This window comes from Mirounga leonina, unplaced genomic scaffold (assembly GCF_011800145.1).
Source record: "Mirounga leonina isolate KUSES-001 unplaced genomic scaffold, KU_Mleo_1.0 Mir_166, whole genome shotgun sequence".
Lineage (NCBI taxonomy): Eukaryota > Metazoa > Chordata > Mammalia > Carnivora > Phocidae > Mirounga > Mirounga leonina.
Genome location: NW_023270418.1, coordinates 2,004,635 through 2,028,852, shown reverse-complemented (window position 1 = coordinate 2,028,852; position 24,218 = coordinate 2,004,635). Strand labels below are relative to the sequence as shown.

The 24,218-nt window shown below is 43.3% G+C and overlaps 1 protein-coding gene across 2 annotated transcripts in view; it reads right to left on the bottom strand.

Annotated features, from left to right (window-relative positions):
- The window catches only part of NELL1 (neural EGFL like 1), an 807,199-nt gene that overhangs the window by 710,188 nt on the left and 72,793 nt on the right, over positions 1-24,218 (bottom strand). The window lies entirely within an intron of this gene.

The window sequence follows — 24,218 nt, the reverse complement described above, 5'->3', positions numbered from 1 at the left end:
GTTCTGATTCAGTAGTCTGGGCTGAGGTCTAAGGTACAGCAATTTTTTAAATTTCTTTAAATTCAATTTACTTAACATATACTGCATAATTAGTTTCATTGGTAGAATTTAGTGATTCATCAGTTGCATACAACACCCAGTACTTATTATATCAAGTGCCCTTTTTTTTTTTTTTTTAAGATTTTGAGAGGGAGCTCACGTGCACACACATGAGTGGCGGGGGTGCAGAGGGAGAGAAGACTCCCCGCTGATCAGGGTGCCTGATACCGAGCTTGATCCCAGAATCCTGAGATCATGACCTGAGCTGGAATCAAGGGTCGGACACTTAACCACCTGAGCCATCCAGGTGCCCCTCAAGTGTCCTCAATGCCCATCACCCGATTACCCCTCCCCCCCACCCACCTCCCCTCCAACAACCCTCAGTTTGTTTCCTAGAGTTAAGGGTCTCTTATGGTTTACCTCCCTATTTTCATCCTATTTTTCCTTCCCTTGCCCTAGGTTCATCTGTTTTGTTTTTTAAATTCCACATGTGAACAAAGTCAGTCAGTCAAAGAAAGACTGTATGATTTCCCTAGTGTAATTTAAGATACTGCATTTCTAATGAGCTCCAGGAGATGATGCTGCTGCGGCTGATGTGCCGGCCACATGCCTACAAGCAAGGCTTACAAGACGAATACGGCAGTTAATTAGGACTTTTAACCTGCACATCCCATTAGGAAGTATCCAGGAGGTAAATACTTCTCTGGTCTTGGACAGGAGGATGTAAGAGAAGGCAGACATTCATTCTTGGAGTTCAAACTACAACTTTCTCTACAACCAAGGAGTTTGCTGGGCTATGGTTTTCAAATGCTAATAAAGTCTACCGTCGGGGGTGCCTAGGTGGCTCAGTGGGTTAAGCGACTGCCTTCAGCTCAGGTCATGATCCTGGAGTCCGGGGATCGAGTCCCACATCGGGCTCCCTGCTCAGCAGGGAGTCTGCTTCTCCCTCTGACCCTCCCCCTTCTCATGTGTTCTCTCTCTCATTCTTGCTTTCTCAAATAAATAAAATCTTAAAAAAAAAAAAAAAGTAAAGAAAGGAAGTCTAACGTCAAGTCTCCAAAAAATATAATTATTTTCCACACCAGGAATTTCAGAGCCACATACAATATCTACTTTGGAAATGCATTCTTAAGGGAAAAAAAAAGAAAGTTCCTCCTTTCCATCACATCAAGAGACCTAGAAAAACTACTTTTTCATGCTAGGAATGTCCTTTAACAGAAGACTTTACCGGGAAATATACAAAGAAATCCTGCTGGCTGACTTAAACCACAAAGAAGTTAGATGAGCAAAGTGAAGAAATGGGGCCAAGACTGGGCATTACTGAGGCATGGCTCCAATCCCATTCTTCCACAAACTGACCCCCCACAACACACCTCATTCTACTGACTCAAAAGCAGTTTCCCATTTGAGGTATGGAAAGACCTTCATCAATTACTGCTTCTAAAAGAAACTGACTTCAAAAGGGAAAAACAAACTTCACAGAAAAAAAAAAAAAAGCCTATCAGGCTCCACTTTAAGCAAGTGATCATGGCTAACATGACTAGTAATTAGATCAACAACAGGAACCCTGTGACGTGATGCATGGAGAAAACCCGTCAGTCCTCTAGTATTCTTGCCCAATAAATACCTAATTTAATCACAACAAAATGTCAGAAACAACTTGAGGGACATTCTACAAAGTAACTGACCAGTATTCTTCAAGCATCAGTCATGAAACACAAGTGAGGAATGGTCACATTTTGGAGGAATAACGCAATCTAATGTCAGGTCCAAGACAAGATCCCAGAACAGGGTTTAAAAAAAAAAAAAAAAGTTTGTGGAAAAACAGGTAAAGTTCAAATAAGATGTATGTTTTGGTTAATAGTACTGTAGCAATGTCAATTCCCTGGTTTTGATAAGTTTTCCATGGTTACACAAGAGGTTAAGCCAGGTGAGGGATATAGAAAAAGCCAGGTGAGATGAGAAGGTGAGAAGGGAAGGTGAGAAGCCAGGTGAGGGATACAGAAAAACTTTTTTGCAACTTCCACCTAAGTCTAAAATTAGTTCAAAAGGAAAAGTGAATAAAGTACTATTTGCTCCCCTCCCAAGAGGCAGAGCCAAGAAGGCCACACAAGTGGCTGACACATCAATGGAAAAGTTTGACATTTTTTCCTACTTTCGGAAAAAAAGACTGGATCCTCTAGACAGTCTCTCTTCAGTCTGCTTTTGCTCAATACCTTGACTCATGGGTTCTCATCTCCCCCAGGCACTGGGTCATTCTTATAATAAATCAAGGAAAGCCACCGATTCGCCCTGGTTCCAATTGTGAAATCTACCTTCCACCTGTCATATAGTTGCAGAAAGGTGAAACCTTAACAAAGAACAGCTAGAAAATGAGACACAAACTGACTAGAAAAGACATCTGGGGGAAACAATAAAGAGGTAAAGATAGCAAGAAGAAATTAAGGGTTCTCCCATCCTGCATGAGATTGGGTGGCTGTTTGAGAGCAGGGAAGGCCAAGGGCATGCAGTGGGCACAGGTCAGGAGATCACCCATTTGGGGTGAGAGGAACCCCAAAGTAGTTCCATAAAGCCTTCATCTCCAATAATTCTAAGAATGGAGTAGGCACAAGACCTCTACTCTAAACCTTGGAAAAGAGCTAGGCCAATGGCTCTTGTCACTAAGATAATGACACTTCTTTCATCACCACTAGTTTTATTGTGGTCACGAATGCTTACGAGTTAGATGTAGAGGCCACATTTCAAACTTGACTGATTTCAATAGATAAGCCATGAGTAAAACATACAAGATAAAGCAAGACATTAGGACAATTTTAACCAAGCCCTTCAGTCTGAGAACAGAAAGTATAGTAGGTGCATAATCACTACCATCACCACCACCACCACCACCATTGAGTCCCTACTGTGTGGCACACATGGTCTCAAATCCTCAGAACAAGCCCACAAGGAAAGCATCACCATCCTTAGTTTACAGATGAAGCCTGAAGTTCAAAGATATAAACCATGTGATCTGGCCTTGACAACAGAGACAGTAAGTGGTAGATCTAAGATTTGAACCCAGACTTAAGTAACAATAATGATGCTCTATTCTGCTCTACGTTGCTATCTAGGATATTGCGGAGGACACAACATTGCTAAAAACAGCAGAGATACAGAGACCACTGGCCCTGTGTGGCATGAAGGCAAGAGCTATCAGCAAAGTCTCCCTGGGGACTTACTGTGCCCACCACAACAGATGGAAGTCAAGTCAGCCAAGTTTCTCTTTTCACTCTCCTCACTACTCTCCCTGCAGAGAAGATGGTTTTCAGAAGGAAGAAAAATGGTACAAATCAACTCAGCATGTAGGAAAAACTGCTAGCTTATCACCAAACCCATGTCCCTTCTTGGCACAGAGCTGGATTCCTTCTCTATCCTCTCTTGCTGTTGGGTATGGCCATGTACTTGAATTCCAGCCAATGGAATGTCAACAGAATTGGCATGCTATACTGGTCCTAAACCCCCACATGCAATCCTCTTCTTTCTGGATGCTGGAATGAAGATAACCCCCAGAGCAAGTTTGAGCACCCCATGTTGAAGAGGCAGAATGACAAAGTGGATGGAGCTTGGGTTTTTTAGTCACCACTGGAAGAGCTGCCTCACCAGAAATACCTGCTTCTGTTTATTACATCAACAGACTTAGTACCATCCCTAGCTAAAACTTTCAGTGAGAAAATAGTCCCCTACAATAAGCCCCAAGAACCCATCCAAGCCACAGAGAAAGCTTCCTGCCACTTCATTTGATAACATAATGAGGATCGACAGTGTCTAAAGAGTTTTATACTGGTCTCATTTGAATTTAAATCCTCCTAAGAATGAAAACAAGTTTGACATTGGTGACGTAGGCTCTTCGGATCACAGAAGATAAGGGGGTCCATGGAATTAGTCATTATACACTAATGTTTACATCTTCAAAGGCAGTTAGAATCTCTACCTTACACATGAGGACAAAGACTCAAGACAACCCCAGCTACGGTTTCTTCTTCTGTGCTCCAGCCCCCAAATTAAGGCTGTTACTTGGCAATTCCAGCATACATCTCTCAGTTGTAACAGTTAAACGAACTGCCAGCAAGTAATAGAGCCAGGTCTGAAATTTGAAACTTCTGGATAGAGATCCTATTACCCCGTATGGAAAATATTTAACACATAAAAACATAGCGTCAGCAAATGCTAGTTTCCTCCACCTCCACGCAGCCACAGACTCTGGAGACACCCCCCACTCTGTCCCCCATTTCTATGCAAAGGTCATGTTCACAAAGCATAAGCACACTTAAACTCTATCAGTCCAGTATCTAGGTGGGCTCCAGCCAAAGTTCTTTCTCATTTGGGAGGGTTTTATGGTAAGCCAGCTTCCTTCCACAGGCAGCCTCTAGAGGATTCTCCTGGAGGGGTATCAATCCCCCGACCAGCTCCTCGCCCAAAATCATGCAATAAAAATTCTCCAGGAATTCACACTCGCCCAGTGTGCCTTCTCCTCCCCTTCCTTTAGTAATAGCATCTTAGTGGAACACATGGCTGCTCAGAATTAAGGCCACATGATCCACCTTCCTTGCAGCTCCGTATAGCTGTGTGATCAAGTTTCAGCCATTAGGATGTGAGCAGCATATGCTCCGAGTCTGTTCTCCCTCATGCTGGCTTAGCACAGGTGGGGGGAGTAGACCATCATGAATCATGGGGCAGAGGGCAACAGCATGGAGAACGCAGGGCCACGATACACAGGAGCCAAGTTTTCCAACCCTGTGAAGTTAGCACGTTAAACTCTAGACTGCCTGCATTCAAACAGCTGCCAGAGAGAGAATTAAGCTTTCATCTTGTTTAAACCACTGTCATTTTGATCTTTGTTTCAGCCAAACCCATATCCCAAACAGTACAGATTCCCTGTGGCAGGTGCAGGGAGTTCCCTGGGGCATTTCCAGGAGACTCTGGCTTGCCTTCCCATCCTAGCTGAATGGATATTTCTTCTCTCTGGCCTTTTCAAGACAGCGCATAAGGCATAGTTAGAAATGCCTTACACAAACACTTCCCACACACTTGTCCACAGAATGCTGGCATCAGAATCCCCAGAAACTTACTTAAAACTGAGATTCCTCTACTAAGTTCCCAGGGATTCAGATTCAGAAGATATAGAACGATTCTTAGAATCTCTCTCTCAGAAGCTCCTCATACAATTAAAACATTCAACCATATCTTCTGTGGTTGAAAGTCCACAGGGACAGGAGTGTGTGTACAGACAAGGCTTCCGTAGGACCTTTCCCCACATTCCCTGCCCCTACTTCCCCCACAAAACCTTGTTTCTCCCTTTCATATGGTAGTTCTTTCACACGTCATGGCTCATGTCCCTGGGGCAAAGCTGTTCTTTCCAGATCAAGCACCTTAGAAGCACCTCAAAGATCATCCTTCCACATTGCAACCTGAACCCACATTAAGCCTCTTGACTCCACATGGTCTACATGAAGAGCTCATTCACTCAGCATGTATTATTACAAGTCCAAGTTCTTTAAGCAAAGTCAAGAATGTAAGACTCCTAATGATGGGACCACCACCAATCTCCAGCTTCATCTTCAACCTTTACCTTCCTACCCTGCATTTGTCAACACCATTCCCCTTGCCTGGAATGCTATTCCAATCCTGGATACCTAGCAAGTCAAACCCACTCTTAAAGACTCAGCCCCAACATACAATGAAGGATTCAAAGTATGGTTACTACTCCTGATACTGGTGAGCTGTCAAAATCTGGCAGGAAATCGAGCTTCATAATTTTAAACACAGGAGTCTATTAGCACTTCTGAGGTGGTTCGTAGTCCACATCTTCAGGCCTTTGGCAGACCTGCCCTAAGGGTGACACCTGACCTAGCAAAAAGTCTGTCTCACTAATTCAATCAACATATTAGGCATTTATGCCATGTCACACCCTGCGAGGGCCTGAGGACAGAAGATGAAATTACCCTGTGGCTAATGACTTATGTAGACTATACGATTTGATTTCTCAGAGGATTTGGTATCTGGCACCCAAGTGTTCCAGGAGTCCTGGCTACACCACTGTATGGAGCCATATTCTTGACCTTGACCTTTTCAGCTTCTGCATGCCCCTGGGGTCTTACTCTTTGGCTTCCAACCCAACGATTTGCCTAAAAATCCAACCTGTACATGTGCTCTGACCACCCCCCCCCCCCCCCCCCCCCCCCCGGCCAGTCTAGCCTCAAATGCCAACTCAACCACTCCCATTCATTCCTGGCTTGACTTGGACCTCCGTTCGGACTTGAGGCTACTTAAACCTGATGAATCCGTGGCCTGATTAAGCACTCTGATGCCCACAAGAGCTGTACAGCAATGCCTATGGTTCACAACACTGAATCACATATGTGAAGTTCTGTTAAGAGGTTCTTCTCATCAACACAAACAATAGTAATAAAGAAGGCAGGAGGAAACTTTAGGAGGTGATGGATAAATTCATGGCCTAGATTGTGGTGGTTTCACAGGTGCATTCTCGTCTCTAAATTCATGAAGTTGTGTTATGTACAGCTTTTTGTGTGGCAATCATACCTCAAAACACATTAAAAAAAAAAAAGAGGGAAAGAATTGGACCTATTATTACTGCCTACCCAGGGGAATCTAGAGAGAGGGCCTCAGTTCGTCTCTTTGGGGCTGTTTAAGAACTTTCTGGTGGCTCATCTTCATTTGCTAAGCAAGTGCTCCCCAGTAACATGCAAATGAATCACAGAGCAGCCCTGATATTCAGATTAAGCAGCATGTGATTCACTACAGATACAGGCTGAGCCTGTTGGTATGTAGGTTATTGCTGCCCTTTTAAAAAATTTAATTACAGTGTTTGAACATTATCTCATTTTAAAGATCTAGCTACCAAGGCTCAATTAAAATTCCAAGTGTCCAAGTGAGAAAAGCCCCAAGTGGAGATCTAACTCCATCCTGAGTTTTAAATGTATGAAAACAGTTGGACATTTTACAATCATAATAAGTCCTCTTGGAGATGGACATTACTCTACAATCAATTCAAGATGTTTTACAGTCCCGCCGCCAGTGTGTGAAACCCCTGTGTACTTTTTTTTTTAAAGATTTTTTTTTTTTTAAGATTTTATTTATTCATAAGAGACACAGAGAGAGGCAGAGGGAGAAGCAGGCTCCCCACTGAACAGGGAGCGGGATGCAGGACTCGATCCCAACACCCTGGGATCATGACCTGAGCCAAAGGCAGATGCTTAACCATCCGAGCCACCCGGGTGCCTTTTTTTAAAGATTTTATTTATTTATTTGACAGAGAGAGACACAGCGAGAGAGGGAACACAAGCAGGGGGAGTGGGAGAGGGAGAAGCAGGCTTCCCGCCGAGCGGGGAGCCCGATGCGGGGCTCGATCCCAGGACCCTGAGATCATGACCTGAGCCGAAGGCAGGAGCTTGACGACTGACCACCCAGGCGCCCCTCAACCCCTGTGTACTTCTTATAAGGAGCTGGTTAGAAGCTGCTAATACTCACTGCAGAAGAATGAATACATACACCCCTTCCTCAACCTCATCACAATCATACTAAAGCTCAATCAGGCACTTGACACATCTTACTGTGATATGGGAACGTGAGGATGAGACACTCAAGGGTAAACTGAGCCAGGATACTAGTCATGCGTAGGCTATAGGCAGCCAGAGGGGAGAGCAGAGTGGGAGTAAGACACCATGCCTTTTCCATCAGGACCAGAAATACCGTTCATGCTGCCCTCCCCAACCCACACATCCTCAGCCCTGCAAATTCCTTCTTCCAGTCCCAGGTCAAATGCCTCCTTCTCTATAAAGCTTCCCTTGACTTCTCCCTAGAAGAGTTAGTGTTCCTATCAGTGTTACCACAGGACTCACCCCACCCTATTCATTCAATAAACCTTAGTTGGTGCCAGGCATCGTTCAAGGTGCTTGATGTAGTAACGAACAAAACAACTGAAGTTTCTGCACCTGAGCTGCTTATCTAACAGATGGGAGGAGGGGGCGGCAAGCGGTGGGCGGGGGGGGGGTGCGGGGGAGACAAGTAAACACTGCCTAAGAAGATAATAGTCTATAAAAACATACAGCAGGGTGGCAGGGATAGAGCAGGGCGGGTGAGGGGCCGTTTTAGTTAGGGCCATCAGAGGTGGCTTCTGATACAAGATACCAACACAGGAAAGGACATGTGAATGAAGTGAGGAGTGAAGCCTGCAGAAGAAGGATATTCTTGGACAAGGGAATGAGGCACAAAAGCCTTGGGACAAAGGCAAGAAGGAGCTGGATAGGTTTGTGAAACCTCAGGGAGACTATTGTGGCTGAGTGACCACGTAGGAGGGGCAGGAAAGGAGATCAGAGGGGCAGGAAAGGAGATCAGAGGGGCAGGCAGGGGACAGGGCACACACAGACTTACAGCCATGGTCAACACTTTGGATCTTATCCTGAAGCCACAGAAGGGTGCAGAGGAAAGGAGCAACACAGGTGCTGTAATTGTTGATGGGTCTCCCCAGCAACTGACACAGCACCAGGTTTATAAAAGCATTTAATAACTCTTCAGAGAGGGAAGAGCGCAGAAGAGACCCTGAACTGGCCACGGGCATACTTGGGCACACAGCACTGGCCATCGTCCACCCATCCTTCTCAGGAAAGGATCAGCCTCCTAAGTGCTGCATGTACTCATGGCTACTGTACATCAGGCTTTATTCAGAAACACCACTGTTCTCCAGGCTTAGAAATAAGCAATTATTCTCCTCTCCCAAAACCCGAACAGCAAGAGTCACTACCGAAAAAGCCTGCTCAAAATTCTTGGCCCGTCAACACAGCGTTTGATACTGTTGTGGGGTTCAATTTCCATTGCTACTACAGGTTAGACTGAGCAGCTCATCTCACCCTCAGTCATACCCAGCACAGAGCTTCCTGAACAGTCTTCCTGTAAGGAGCTCAAGGGATCAGGTAAATTAGCTCTTCATCCTTGAGGTACCATCCAGCCATCGTACATAACTCTTAGAATCCCCCGGGTACTCCACAAGATGAAATGTGATCTTGAGGGGCGCCTGGGTGGCTCAGTTGGTTAAGCGACTGCCTTCGGCTCAGGTCGTGATCCTGGAGTCCCGGGATCGAGTCCCGCATCGGGCTCCCTGCTCGGCGGGGAGTCTGCTTCTCCCTCTGACCCTCCCCCCTCTCATGTACTCTCTCTCATTCTCGCTCTCTCAAATAAATAAATAAATCTTTAAAAAAGAAAAAAAAAAAAGAAATGTGATCTTGAACCCCTATAGTTGCTATACTTGCCGTATTTTAGAGCCTTTGCTCAAGGAAGTGGGGAAAGATTCCTATCAATTCTCATGGCTTTCCCCAAGTTTAAAGTGTCTGAATTTTTCCAGACAATCCACTCATTTCTGATTTCTGGGATCCACAGTCGCTTCAAGGAGGATAATTTGATATCAATAAAGCCTGTGTGTGGTGTTTCTCGTGACCTAGACAGCTCAAGAGTGATTTATCTTACCCTCCTCTGAAACGAAGAATCACGGAGTCTCATCTGACCCTGTATAAGCAGACAATGCCCCTCTCTTCCTGCCGCTTAAACTTGACAGGTGGATCACGCCCCAGGCACTGCCCTCCGTGGCCCAACCAAGACTGGCTGGGCACTGAACACCTTCAGAGCGTTGCAACACTAATGTTCAGCCCCCCTCTCACTGCCAGCCACAGGGAGGCAGAATGAGCACCAATGACTAAGGAGACCCCTTACCTGGCCTCAGTCACATCAGGCCTCTCTTGGCCTCTACCTGCCAGTTCGGACACCCTGACCTATTCCACTATGTTCAGGGTTCTAACACTCTCCAAGGCCATCCAACTGCTTCGTTCTGTACAGACAGCCCATGGTTGCCTCGAATCAATGCTGTACTCACAGTATTTCCTAGTGTTAGAATGCTACTTCAGTCAAATGATAGTGAATACTCCCCCAAAGCATTCCAGGATAAAGTTGAGGAAATCCGGCAGTTCCTTAACCAAGCTTAAGGAACCAATACAATACACTGGTTAGGAAAATGTGCTGAGGAACTAGAGACCTGGGTGTGACTCCCAGTTCCATCATTTCCACCTGGGTGACCCTTGACAAAGCAACCAACAATCTCATCCATGAAGTGGTAACAGCACCTATTTTATCATTTTGTCAAGATTCAAAGATACATCTGAAGTGTTTAAGAGAGTCCCTAGTACCTTATAACAGGACTTTAAAGAGCCTTGAAAATGCTACTATTATGATTCTCCAAGCAAGAGATGGAGTGTCCTCTTTCCCAAGTTTACTTAATCTCATACCTTTGGTTTTACAAGACGATCTTGCAGGCCAGTGGTCCCTGGAGTGTATTTGGGAGAAGTCTCACACTAGTCAGTGATGTGTGCCCTGAGTCAGGCTGGAATTACAAGCTCAACACATCTGACTCAGCATAACTAATTACTCCCATGAAGCAGTACCAGAGGTAAGAGATGAAAAATTACATTTAAAACACAGTGGGTCAAAATCCTTAAGGACTGTCTGGGTCTTATTTCAAATTCTCATGCTTGGACTTTTTTTCTGGTTATACTACTTCCTGTCTGCAAAACACTGGACAAGTTACTCAACCTCTCTGAACAGCAGTTTCCTGAACTCCAAAATGAAAACACGTCTTGGTGGTGATGGAAACAAAAGGAGATATTGAAGGTCGAACATGTGACACATTTTAGGTATCAGTTTTTCCCCTTTCACTAGGTCTCAAGAGAAGTGGAAATTCAGTCTGAAGGCAGTCAGCAGGAAGGGTGGTCAGTCCAACAGTTTCTAGCCCAAAATTCTCTAAGACAAAAGTCCAAAAGCACCAAAAGAACTCATGCGCGCTTTTTCCAAGGAGGAATGCTGGAAACCGCTACAGAGCATTCCTTCCTCTTGTTCATTTGAATCAAGGGAACTCAAGGCACTGAATATACAGTATCCAGAGAGAAGTCATTGCATATTCCTCAAGAGGAGAGCCAAGTACCTGGAATTGAATCAGGACAGAATGAAAGGAAAGAAATGGCCCAGCATGGGTGATTTTCACAGTCCCATTTCAATGCGTGATCTGTTTTTACAAAGCCAATTCTGAACCAACAAGAACTACGCAGCCCAGGTTTTCAAGGACAGTGATCAAAGGCAATTTCTTGTCCTGTCCAGTTGATCATGAACACTTGCCAAGGATTCCATCATTTCAGGAACTAAACCCTATCTTCCAAACTAAAAGTTACCCCCAAAGTCAGCCAGAAATGCCTTATCAGACTTTGAAGTTTCCAAATTGGACCCAAGAAAAATGTGGGGACCACGGCCACTGGAAAAATGCGGGGACCACGGCCACTGGAAAAATGCAAGGTCTCTGAGGTCATTTGTGGAACGCAATCGAAGGCAGCTTCAGGAATAAATCCGACTTGGAAGGTGTAGTGTATGGAACCCATGGAGCTCTCCGCTAGTTCCCACTGGCTGCCCTCATAGTTCTTTCTTCCTTCGTCAATTTAAAGAGTACCAATTGGAAACCACGAGTCCTGAACTGGCCGCCTCGTCTAGCAACAAAGATGCCAGCACAGTAAAGGCATCCTCTGCAGAGCCACTGATGACCCCTAGCACTAAAGCCCCCATATCTCAGCAGGTCCCTCAACCACATTTGGAACACCTCACTGGCATCCTAACCCCTACAGAGGGGAGCCTACAAGGGCCAGGCAGGGATCTCACGGGACTGAAGTGGGCTGAGAATCAAGTCATTTCCTTGAAATAAGCAATTCTTGCCTTTTAATTAAAACAGGGTACAAGAACTTTTTTTCTTCCACTTACATTTAAAAAACAGCTGCAACCAGCATGTGGCCTCACAGTCCCGGGGAAACCATCAGGACAGCTAAGGACTGGCAACCTCAAGAAGACAGGTGCTATTTTTCCATGAGAAGCCAGAAAGCTCACATTTTCAGGCCAAATAACCCAATTTTTAAGTGTCAGCCACTAATTCAGAGTTGTTAAAACATTTATAGAGGAAGAATACCATAAGGGTCAATTTAACAGGAGGCAAATGAAGCATTTGGGCAAGCCAACTATAGACCTGCTGTGTGACCTTTATCGTAGAAGATGGAAGTCCATGCTCTAATCCTGCAAGGCTACCTTTCATCGGGAGTTGCCAATGTCACCGCTGGAACTCCTTGCAGTTTCTGCCCTGTGGGCTGCACACCCCCCATAAGAACCTCCTCCTCCCACACGCCTCCCCCCATCTCTGTGTCACCACTGTCTTCCTGGGAGGAGACCCTACTCTCAGGAAAGACCATCATTGGCTGGAATAACCTTGTTCTGGTTGTCTCCAGATGACCCGATAATGCTTCAGGTGGTCAACTGTCAATTCTGTCCTACCAGGCTAGGACTACTGGCAACCAATTCAGTCAGTGAAGGGGCAGATCTAAACAAAGCACCCTAGTTGAGTTCATTTATTCTACAAAATTATGTGATTGTAGTTTCAAATTATTGGAAGTTATTTTGATTTCCAAGGAACAGTGCTTATGAATGGGTAAATTTTCTCGGCATATGGCTGGTGCTAAGGAATTTGGGACCTGAAATTATATGGCCTGTACAAATAGCACACCTGGTCATTTATGAAGCACTCTCCTCCTAAAATTATCATTACTGCTAGCCTTTCCTCGTCCAGAACCACTCCTTTTCCTCACCCTCCGCTGACAAAGTTCCATACACACCAGCCCTCAGTCTATCCCTTGAGCACTGCAGGCTGGATCTTGCTGCAGGACCACTGTACTTCGAGTCTCCACTACCTGGGACACTCATCTTTCTGATTGCCTCATAGTTGGCTCTTTCTTTAGGTTCAGTTTAAGTGTCCCATCCTCATGGAGCCCTCTTGGGCATCCTCTCTTCTCCACTGACCTGTCCCTCGTCCCCCCTCTGTTCTATCTTCCTCCTTGACATTTGTCATTAGGTTTCATTTTTGTCCACATTTATCTGACTTGCCCCACTAGAAGGCAAGCTCCCTGAAGACCAGTCACTTGCATGTCCTCTTCACCACTGCAGAATCCAATGCTCCTGCCTACAGATTAATATCTAACACAGGTTAGTTATTGAGGAGTAATGATTTCCAATTTGACAAGTAAGAGGTGGTACAGGGAGAGGCCTAGATCAAGGGCTCTTGGGTTTTCATGGACAGAGCAGAGCCCTGAGCCCATGTCTTCTGACTGCAGGCCCAGCAATTCTGCCATTGCACCACCCTCCTCAATTGGCAGTCTGGAGTGCCTTCTACCCAGAACTCAGCAAGCCAGAGGGTTAAATCTTCCATCAGGGACAAGGCTTAGCTGTCCACATTTCTCTCCACAGAACCAAATCAATGAATACCTTTTACCCAGACGTTCAAGTGTTTCACAACTACTAATTCCAAGGAAAGTCAAAGACGACCATTTCAATTCTCTAGAATTCCACTGAACTTAAGTGATTTTATGCATGAATATTAATGAAATTGTGACTTTTAACTAAAAAAAATAAAGGTTAATGGCTACATTTGCTGTTTTTCCATTTCTCAGACACCAGGCAATCCAAAATCTAATATGCATATATACAAGCATGAGCAATTTGCCCAAAACATTATACTCTATTGCTAAGATACTTCTGGTCTTCAATTAAGGTCAAAAGTCATCTGAACAGCTTCATTTCTTCTGACGAAGATTTAAATTTTACTTAATTAGTGTGTTCCTGAAAAACCTTATTTCCTTGACATGAGATCCTTCCATTCATTTTCATTTGTCTGCAAATTACTACTTGCTAATCTACACTGCAGCCTTGAAACTTTCCCTTAAAGCTGTGTCTATACTTTGCTTGGTGTAAAAGTAAAAAAGATAAACCCAGATTCCAGGCTTCTTGTCTACTGGCATTGGGGAGAATCTCTAGATGGACATTTTTAGCTTTCCGCTCTTTCCTCCAAGAAGCCACCTCCATCCCGAAGCAAGTGATCCCATTTGTTATGGGACGTGAATACAGGGATAAAAATAGACATGCACCCCTCCCCCAGCCCTTCCTGCTTAGGACAAAGTACTCGCAGTAGCCTGAGCTAGAACCAACGACATCACCCTGGACTCCTCCCTGTCTGACCCCCACCATCTTACATTGAACAACTCCCAGTTCACTTTCTCTTAATTATCTCTTAACTTCCTTCCATCTGCAACACCATTATCTGGTCTTGTCTAGGACCCATTCTTAGCTACAACCGAGGCTCTTCACAGCTGCAGCAACCTCCTACTGGCCTCCTGTCTCCAACTTTGCTGCATCCATACCATTTTCCACTAAGCAGCCAGTGTGATCCCCAAAAACAAGTCATGCCACAGCAGCAAGTCAATCACTTCCACGGCTCCCAGTTGCTTAAAGCCAAATCCTTTCAACTGCCTACAGAGCCATTCACCATCTTCCCCTTGCCTGACTTCCCCTACCTATGCTCCCCCCACCCTCCATTAACAATGTGTTTTCCTTCCATTGTAAGGCATCGTGAGCTCTCATCTCTTGCCCTTTCTCAACTCACTCATGCCACATCCAGAACCCTCTCCCACTTATCTTCTGATAGATTTCTAGTTATTCTATTTTGCCCATTAAGCCAAACTCTCAGTGAACAGACTTTCCAAGCCCTTCGGGAAGGGCAAGGCAAGGTCCCCTACACTGTGCTCCCGGATTCCTCCCATCAGAGCATTAGTCACACATTCTCGTGTTTCATGATCTTCATCACTGTGCCAGCAAGTAGCACCACACAGAGCATTTGGTGTGCTTTCATTAATATTACCTAAATGTTTAAAGGGGAGCTTACAGTCTAACCTGAACATAGTTTTAAATCCAAAGCCTCTAACATTTTGGTTTGGAATATGGAGACCTGTCCGCAATACTTCAATTCAAAAGCAGCATGGCTAGAGGTGCATCGGGGCAAGATTCCAAGTTGAATGTTGTTCCCTTCCTTCCCAAATGGAAGCCACGTAATAACTGAAAACATCTACTTTTTAAATACACTTTATACTGTATCTTCTTGGAGGAAAGGATTAAACATCCAAGTTTATGTAAAAAGTTCGATTACTAGAAATGCATTTTGTTGTTGTTGTTGTTAAGATTTCAGAAGGATAACACGAGCAAACAAGTGAGCAAGCCGGGGGGAGGGTCCTAGAGAAAGGGAATCTTAAGCAAACTCCACGCTGAGCACAGAGCCTGACACGGGGCTCAATATCATGACCCTGAGATCATGACCTGAACCCACAAAACCAAGAGTCCGACACGTAACCAATTGAGCCACCCAGGTACCCCTGAAAGTGTACTTTTAATTGCCCCAGGAGAACGTCTCTTGGGCTGGCTTCACCAAACAATGTAACACGCTTAGAATTTCCTCCCCTACCTCCTATCTTCCATTCTGCTATTCAATTACCTGCAAGTACAAAATAAATATTGGTTCAAATCATTCATAATTAAGGTAAGCCTGCTTAGAAATTACAGAATGCATTCTGTTAGGACAACCCATTATTTTAGATTACAACAATCTCTTGATGTGAAAACCTAATCACTATTTTAAATGGTCAGAAGGTCCCAATACCTACCCTTTTCCCTTCTGAAGTATCTGGGGAAGAACTAGTAAATGTGAAAAGCAGCCATGAGAGGAAGAGGAATGACATTTGTTGAGGGCCTTGACAGGAGACATAGGAGGAACCATTCACTCAAGTGCTCCTGTTGGTCCTTCTCAAGGATTCCGTGACATGTTAACAGATACCTTCACTTTACATGAAAGGACACTGAGGCAAATTCCTAAAGCTCACACATCTGGGAATTGTTGGTCCTGGTTCAATTCCTGGCTGTATCTGGCATCAAAGTGGAAAGAACTCTGGAAATTAAAAGAGTATCTTTTGAAATACAAAGTTTCATTTTACGAGGGGGGAGAGGCTTCCTTAGGAAACCAGAAATGTCCTCCATCTTCTCCTAGAACTCTTCCACAGAAAGCTTTTTCTTAGACCCCTTGCTTTCAGCTTCCTAATGATGCTTAAATTTTCTGTAATTTAGGAATAAAATTGAAAAACAGAAGATTTACCATTAAATCTTACAGATTTGCATACACTGTCAGAACTTTCAATTAAATTTAATCTATGTTAATTAAGCTTTCCATTTTAGCAAAGCTCTGTATTAACACACATGAATCAGGAAAAATAAACTTTAAATCTGCAATGATGTTAAGAGTTCAGTAAGACAGATTAATCGTTGTCGCTCTTCCAATGTGCTCTCTTGGTACGATAAAACACAAAACAACACATCTCCTATTAAATTACAAATCTAGAATAACAGAGTGCCCATTACATAAGATTATACTTCAAATGCTACCTGCAGGTACATTTTCAATCCTCCTTATACTTGAGTTTTCCATTTCATTTCATCTACTCACTTAAGATCTTCGTGGAAACTCAACTGGCTCAGTTACCTAGGGAGTTTCCACATATTGCTGGGCCAAGAAGTTCACTCCTGGTTTAAAGGCATCACAACCTCCCCAATGATCCATCTCTGGCTGCTGGATCCCCACCAGGTGAGAGAGATGCCTGCCTTTGGCTAAGAAAGAATTCAGCCACTAAAAGAACTCTTCCACCATTAATTCAATAATGGCCTTGCCTGAGAGTAGCCAGAAGTCTAGTAGAAATTGGAAACTGATCCCAGAACAGTATATGCAGTTTTTCTGGCCCACAGCTTTGGAAAAGGCAATTGGATGATTACTTCCCATGGAGCACATGATGGCTGGGGAGAGTGTTCAGATCGAGTATGCTGTTCTCCCATTTTGCTTCATCAGCAAAGGGGACTTTTGACTGGAAATTGAACTCTACCAGAAGAGTCTGGGTGATAGACATCATTTTCCTTTAACCACTGAACTAAAGAAAAGCAACTATATACTTATCTGGCCTCTCCTCAGCATCCTGTTTTCCCCTCAGTATCAAAATTCCACTCCTTCTATTTAGGTACCAAGAACTAGGCTAGGGGTTTTACAAATTCCTCTAATCCTCACAAAAATCCCAAGGTCGTATTCATTTCAGTCTCCAGATACCACCACCTTCGCCCTTTTCACAGTCCTGGACAAGATGCAGTATATCCCAAGCAGTCTCTGCAACCGGGACAATAGATTCCCTGTGAACCTTTGAAACTGGCTATGAAATCTCTGAGCACCCCTGACCAGGGACAGAGAAAATGAATCTTTGATACATTCCAGATGTATTAAGTACGTACTATGTATGTAAGAGTACTACATGTTAAAGAAAAAAGAAAACTGTGATACAGTCTCTCAGCTAGGCTACTTTCCTAATCTGGGCACAGACTAAGTTGGAAACATCCCAAACAATCGAGACCAAGGCTGCCTAGTTATTCCAGTGCCCATGTTCTCGCATCTTTGGCACAATGCTAAACCCAATGTCCCAGTCCTGGCCAATGAAGTGTGGTACACGTCAGGCATGACCTTTCCAGATCTGACCCTTTAACCTACCCTGGGAGAATAGGACAAAATTCTAATCCTCGAAGTTAGGCGTCAACCTCTCCGGTCACACAGTTCAAGTAGAAAATAAGTACACCTAGAAATTGAGTAACACAACTGGGAAGTGTTACATACGAAGTTGTAGCTGTATTTATCTACATACGCACAAGAGCTACCCGTCCATTTAAATGTGCCACCAATATTTAACATGTATAGGGTCACCAGAAAAAAAAATTCAGCAATTTCAAGAATCTGTAAGTCTCACAACACTTATTTTTCTTCAATAAAACCAGAAGTCACACATTAAAATTTTCAAAGTGATTAAATACTTAAACATCCCAACTTGAATCAAAGAGGAAGTCAAGCTAAAATTAACAACTGCAGAAAAGTACAGAATTATAGCAATGGCAGTGGGCTGCATTTGAAACAATACAAGAAAATATGAAGCCTTCAGTGATTTTTGCTAAATACGGAAAACATCCAGGAAGCTACTAAAAATACACAAAGTGATCAAAAAGGAGGTAAAAAGTAGAAATCAATGAATTTAAAAGGAGAAACAGATTTGACCAATAAAACAAAGAACAATCCCATGATAAGCCTGGCCAAGAAGGAAATACATAATATTTCACATTACAAATTAAAGATATAACCACAAATACAAAAAGAAATAATAGAATGTCCAACTCTCTGTCCCCAGAAAACAGGGCTGAGTGAAATGATTTGGACAAAACATAAGTTGGCAAAGAGTTTAAAATTACCTAGAATACCATAAGAGCTGGAAAATGAACATTTTACTAGGGAAAGATTTCTCAGCCTCCCCCAAAACAAGTATCAGCTCGTATCGTTTTCAGGCTGATTCTACCAGAAACATTTATGGAACATATTTAAAGTCCAGAGAGTAATTCAAAAAGCCTCGAATTAGCTCACACAGAAAAATCTATCTCACTTGTTAATGAGTTTAGTGTCAAGCGTTGGGACAGTGCCTTATATCAGTGCTTAAAGTAAAACTAGTTACTACTATTAGTATTGCTATCATTTTTAATATTGTTGCAATACTCCTAAATACAACATTAGTAAGAATATTTAAGGATTTTCCCCAGGAAGAGTTCAACATAATGGACTCTAATGTGATTATGTTAATTGCATGTTTTTCCCCTTTCATCTATTATCTCAAAAAGATACCCAGAAAAGAAATTTAATAAAATGTAACTATTATTCGGGGCACCTAGATGGCTCAGTCGTTGGGCATCTGCCTTCGGCTCAGGTCACGATCCCAGGGTCCTGGGATCGAGCCCCGCACTGGGCTCCCTGCTTGGAGGGAAGTCTGCTTCTCCCCCTCTCCCACTCCCCTACTTGTGTTCCCTATCTCGATGGGTCTCTGTCAAATAAATAAAATCTTAAAAAAAAAAAACTACTATTCATTTTTTTTTTAAAGTCTTTTAGTGTATCAGAAATAAAGCTAAATTTCCTTCACATGAGTACAACATATATACATATATATTTATATGTAAGATAGATTGGAAGATCAGAAACAACCAGACATAAACAGATTTAGAAACACATTAAAGACCGGATTGTCTGCAGTCTTCCTGTCTTTTTTTTTTTTTTTTTTAAAGATTTTATTTATTTGACAGAGAAAGACACAGCGAGAGAGGGAACACAAATGGGGAGTGGGAGAGGGAGAAGCAGACTCCCTGCCGAGCAGGGAGCCCGATGCAGGACTCAATCCCGGGACTCCAGGATCATGACCTGAGCCGAAGGCAGTCGCTTAACCAACTGAGCCACCCAGGCGTCCCTTCCTGTCTTTTGTAAGGACCTTTAATATGTTTTTTATTCTTATTACAGAGATTCTAGACAGTGGAGGACAAAAACGGAATAGCTGATAAAAATAGAAACATTTTCAAATTACAAAATTGTATCCTTCAATCAAGGAGGATTAAAGAAAAAAAAAGAATATACAACTCAAATGCCTGGTACATAGTATACAATCAGCAAATGTTGGCTTGGCGGGGGCGGGGAGGGGGGAGGAGGAGACATGCTACTCCACATAGCTTAAAAGTCAGATACCTAAACCAGACAAAAGGCATCAACTACAGACTAGTAGCTCTTGTGAATATTGATGTAAGAGTTCTCAATAATATACTATCAAGTCCAGGAATATATAAAAAGGATTATACAACATAACTAAGTGGGATTTATCCCAGAAATGCAAGCTTGGTAGAACATCCAGAATTCAATTAGTATAATACACTACATCAATAACAATAAAAGCATGATCATCTCCACAGATGCAGAAATAGCACTTGGGTGGGGGGGGGGAAGAAAAAATACCCTTTCATGATAAAAAAAAAACACACCCACCCACCCACCCACCCACCCACTCACCCACTCACCCACTCACCCACTCACCCACTCACCCACTCACCCCGCAAACCAGGAATGGAAAGGAGCTTGCACCTGGCTAAGAGCATCCAATACAAGCTAACCTCACACTCCATGGTGAAAAACAGAGCACTCCTTCTTCCGAGCAGGAACAAGACTACCTGTTCTCACCAGTTCTCTTCAACACTGTACTGGAAGTTCTAGCCATGCCGGTTAGGCAAGAAAATAAGGTAACCATGTAGAGATAATTTTATTTCTGTCCTATTTGCAAGTAACAAGATCTTGTATGTATTGAGAGAAATCCACTAAAAAACTAATCTAATGAGGTCAGCAAGTCTGCAGGATACGAGGTTCAACATACAAACATCAAGTGCATTTCTATAAAGTAGCAATGAGCAAACAAAATCAGATTATGAAAATAATGCCCTTTATCATTTTTGATGCCACTATAATTTAAAAAACAAATCATGCAAAACCTGTACTCTGAAACTATTAAACAATGTTTAAAATTAAAGACCTAAAATGGAAAGAAACTCCATGTCCATGCATAATACTGCCAAGATGACAATACTCCCTAAATAAATCTACAGATTCAAAATCATCCCTTTGAAAAAATCCAGCTGACATCTTTGCAGACTATTAGAAAGCTGGTCCTAAAACTCATGGAAATTCAGGAGGACTGGAATAACCAAAACAACCTTGAAAAACAAAGTCAGAGGGCTCACATTTCAACTTCAAAACTTACTAGAAAACTAAAATCATTAAAACAGCACTAGCATAAGGACAGAGGTCAATGGCCTAGAATTCAGAGTCCAGAAATAAATCTTTCCACTTATAGTCGATTGATCTTTGACAAGGGAGCCAAGATAATCCACTGGGGAAAAAAGGACTCCACAAAAGGTGATGGGACAACTGGTTATCCATATGCAAAAAGATGAAATTGAATCACTACACTCCACACCACACAGAAAAAAACTTAAAGATATCAAAGACTTAAAGAGCTAAGCCTATAAAACTTTTTAAATAAATCCTAGAAGTCTTTTTTTTTTTTTTAAAGATTTTTTATTTATTTATTTGACAGAGAGAGACACAGCGAGAGAGGGAACACAAGCAGGGGGAGTGGGAGAGGGAGAAGCAGGCTCCCTGCAGAGCAGGGAGCCCGATGCGGGACTCGATCCCAGGACCCCGGGATCATGACCTGAGCCGAAGGCAGTCGCTTAACCGACTGAGCCACCCAGGCGCCCAAATCCTAGAAGTCTTAATAGCCTCCAGTCAAGTAATGATTTCTTAGAACAAAAGCACCAGCAATGAAGAAAAAAAATAGGCACACTGGACATCTAATTCAAGAACTTAGGGTTTTACATGAAGACAATCTGCAAGTTGAAAAAACATAAATCCTATCTGATATGGGACTTGTGACTGTAAAGAACTATCACAAAATCTTAACACAACCCAACTTAAAAAATGGGCCAATGATCTGAATAGCCCTTTCTCCAAAGAGGATGTGTAAGCAGGCAACACAACATGAAGATACTCAACATCACTGGCCATCAGGAAATGCAACAATGAGGGGTCACTTCACGTTTATCAGAATGGCTGTATCGAAGAGAAAGATAGTTACGTAATTAACAAAGCTGTGAAAAAACTGCAACTCTCACATACTGCTGGCAGGAATGCAGAAAAGGTACGGGTACTTTGGAAAACATCCTGGCAATTCAACAGTCAAACAGAGACACCACTCGATCTAGCCATTCTATTCCTAGTTATATCCCCAAGAGAATACAAATATAGGTCTACACAGAAACTACATGAAATTTCATAGCCGCATTATTCCTAACTGCCAAAAACTGGAAAAAAAATTCAGTGTCCAACTGATCAATAAAACATGGTTTGTCCAAACAAGGTAATATTCTGCAATTTAAAAATGCACCACTGACACACGATCACCACGAAAGAACCCTGAAAATAAACCCTTTCATTTAAACCACAGTCTAAATGAAAGCCAGTCACAAACACATTATATGATTCCATTTATAGGAAATGTCCGAAATCGGCAAATCCATAGAGCCAGAAAATACATGAGTGGTTGCCTAAGGTTGGGGTGCTATGGGGAGACAGTTGAGGGACACCTTCAGGGCATGGGATTTCTCCTGGAGGTAAGGAAATTTGTGAGGGATTGTGTTGAATGCACAACTCTGAATATACTAAAAAGTAGTGAAATGTAAAAATTTTTTAAATTATCTGGAAACCTAAGTGCCCACTATATCCCAACTGTGGCAGATACATATTTAATTCATCTGGATCATGAGTGATACAATGAGGATCACATAGGAAAGAACCATGAAAAGAACTGGGGAGTCTCACCTTCCAGTCAGGCTGTCAGATCCCTGACAGATTCCAATTTCTTTATCTAACCTAGCCAGTCCCTAAATCCTCCACTACTGAATCAAGAGTCATCTGGTTGGAGGTCCATGACCAATGTCTTCAAGACAATTTGCTGCTCTCGACATGGTCGTCCTGATAAATAAATCTGAAGAGTGACTGAAGATTCGCTATTACAGATGGGAACACTGCTGGCTTATAATAGACGAATTCCTAAAAATACACGATCATCTATCCCTCTTACATACCAGGTCTCCTTAACTAGGTGAACATCTGTTTAAGTGTGGAAACCAGGTCTTCTTTATGACCCATAGCCAGTGCATGACAGATTCAATTCTTTATACCTAGCCTTGATCAGACCAAACAAGCATAGAGGAAGGCACCATAGAATTCCAAGGGGGAGGGGAATTTTCCATTTCTTTTATTATTTTTGAATCAAGACTGAGGTTTTTCTACTACAGTGAAAAATGCTCAGATGATTCTCCATTCAAGGATCCTCAGGTTCTGTTAGAAACCTGTGAGGAGGGGTGCCTGGGTGGCTCAGTCGTTAAGTGTCTGCCTTCGGCTCAGGTCATGATTCCAGGGTCCTGGAATCAAGCCCCGCATCGGGCTCCCTGCTCAGCCAGGAGCCTGCTTCTCCCTCTCCCACTCCGCCTGCTTGTGTTCCCTCTCTAGCTGTCTCTCTGTCAAATAAATAAAATAAAATCTTTAAAAAAAAAAAAAAGAAAAGAGAAGAAACCTGTGAGGAAAGAGAGGTGGCATTACAGGACCATGTGGCAATACAAGTTGCTTTTTAAACCTTTCCTAAAAGGAGTTAGGTTTTACCATTAAATAAAAAAAAAAAAAATCCAAAAGAAAAACCCAGGTAGTAGCTTTAAGATACATGCTTAGACAAGAAGTAATGTGTAATTTAAGGGCGGTCTACTTCCCAGGCCCGATCCTCTTCCACCCTCACAGCAACCCTGCAAAGCAGATGGCCACCTCCCTTCATCACAAGGAAGGGGAGTTCTGAGACCTTCAGCAGCGCAGCAGGGCAAGACCTAGAACTCCAGCCTCCCTCAGGCCAGCTCTCAGTCTCTGCTCTCTCTACTCCGACAGGTGCCATTCCACTGGCTTCTCACTCACCTTGGGAAGTTACCCCCTCTGGTTTCATGGAGATTAAAGATCCTCTATGTTCCATTCTTGGACAGTCGTATGGCCCTCCTACTGAGGTGGCCCTCACACCCAACCGCGTCATGTTGCCCCAGGGGGGACGCAAGCACATCACCCTTCCAGGTCTGTGAAGTGGAGACTGGCTGGACACCTCCACCTTGGAGTAACAAGGACTCCTTCTCTGAGTCTACAGAACACTTGGCCTCTAATCTATATCTGCTCCCCAGCACATGCCACCTTGCTTTCTCTGGGCTGACCCAGAAACAGCCAAGTATGCTGACAACAACCCTACAGAAGGATCAGGATCCATCGCATCCCTTTGAGGCAGAGATCAAACTTAAGCATTGAAAAGAGAACTTTGGATCCTCGCTTCTGCTAAAAAGGCCCATGGAGATCCTCTGCTCCAGCCACATTAGTCTGTTCTCTGCACCTCTCCACTCCACCCCCCAAAATTGCATTTTCCCACATTTGTCCTGTCCACACTGCTCTTCCTGTTTAGTATGTCAGAAGGACTTCCTGACCTGCCAGAATTCTGGCCCTTCCAGAGTTGCCACTCTGTATGATCTTCCCTAACCACTGACCTAGTGTACCGAATTGCCTTTACATAGTTCTGCTTTTAGATAGGTCCACCTAAATAGATAAAGGAAGGGTTATCTGAATTCAGGTTCCCCAGAAGCAGACACGGACATGTGAATTTGAGAGTAAGTGATTTCCTAAGGAAGTGCTGGGGGTGGGGGGAGAGGGTGGG